The sequence below is a fragment of the Cherax quadricarinatus genome, chromosome 2, assembly GCF_038502225.1.
Source record: "Cherax quadricarinatus isolate ZL_2023a chromosome 2, ASM3850222v1, whole genome shotgun sequence".
In the NCBI taxonomy this organism is placed as follows: Eukaryota; Metazoa; Arthropoda; class Malacostraca; order Decapoda; family Parastacidae; genus Cherax; species Cherax quadricarinatus.
In genome coordinates this window covers 41,366,775-41,367,598 of record NC_091293.1, presented here as the reverse complement: position 1 = coordinate 41,367,598, position 824 = coordinate 41,366,775, and positions in this window count along the sequence as shown.

Below are 824 nucleotides of genomic sequence, written 5' to 3'. Positions count from 1 at the left end.
GCCAGTTAAAGTGAGTGCCAGATGGACCAAACAGTGCACCAAACACCAAGGATTCACTGATGTAATGTCATATTAGCACTTCCCTTTTAAGAGGAAAGTGATATTAACCCCAAGTTTAGGGTCTGTCTATCTCTGTTTCTCTATCTATCTCCTTCTGTCTGTCTCTATCTCTGTCTATCTGTCTCTATCTCTGTCTCACAGGTACACATAAATACAAGTATACATAGTGTAAATTACCTAGGATAACCCAAAAAATCCAGACAAAGTGCTGTACTCTGCTTGAAGATATGAGTAAAGGTGATGACCCAGTCTTGTGCCTCTCTGAGACAGAGCGCTATATGGATAGATAGACAGGGAGCTTTACAGACAGACAAATAGACAGACAGAAATGTTTGTGTACCAGTGAAAACAAAGGGAGGGCGATGGTCATCATATGTCACCTCTAATCTTTTCTTATCACTGCATCCCTTAGCGAATGCTCATCAAACGTCAGCTCTTATCAAATGTTATCTCATCTTATCATGTCACTGTCAGGTGGACTTTGTTTTTCATGCTTAAAGGCAACTTATTATTGCCTTATTATTATTACTATTCTCTCTTGTCCTCCTCCTTTTCCTCCTCCTCCTCTCCTCCTCCTCCTTTCCTCCTCCTCCTCCTTCCTCCTCCTTCCTCCTCCTCCTTCCTCCTTCCTCCTCCTCCTTCCTCTCCCTCCTTCCTCCTCCTCCTTCTGCCCTCGTCCTCCTCCTCCTTCCTCCTTCTCCTCCTCCTCCCTACCTTCTCCTTCTCCTCTCCTCCTCCTCCTCCTTCCTCCTTCCTCCTCCTCC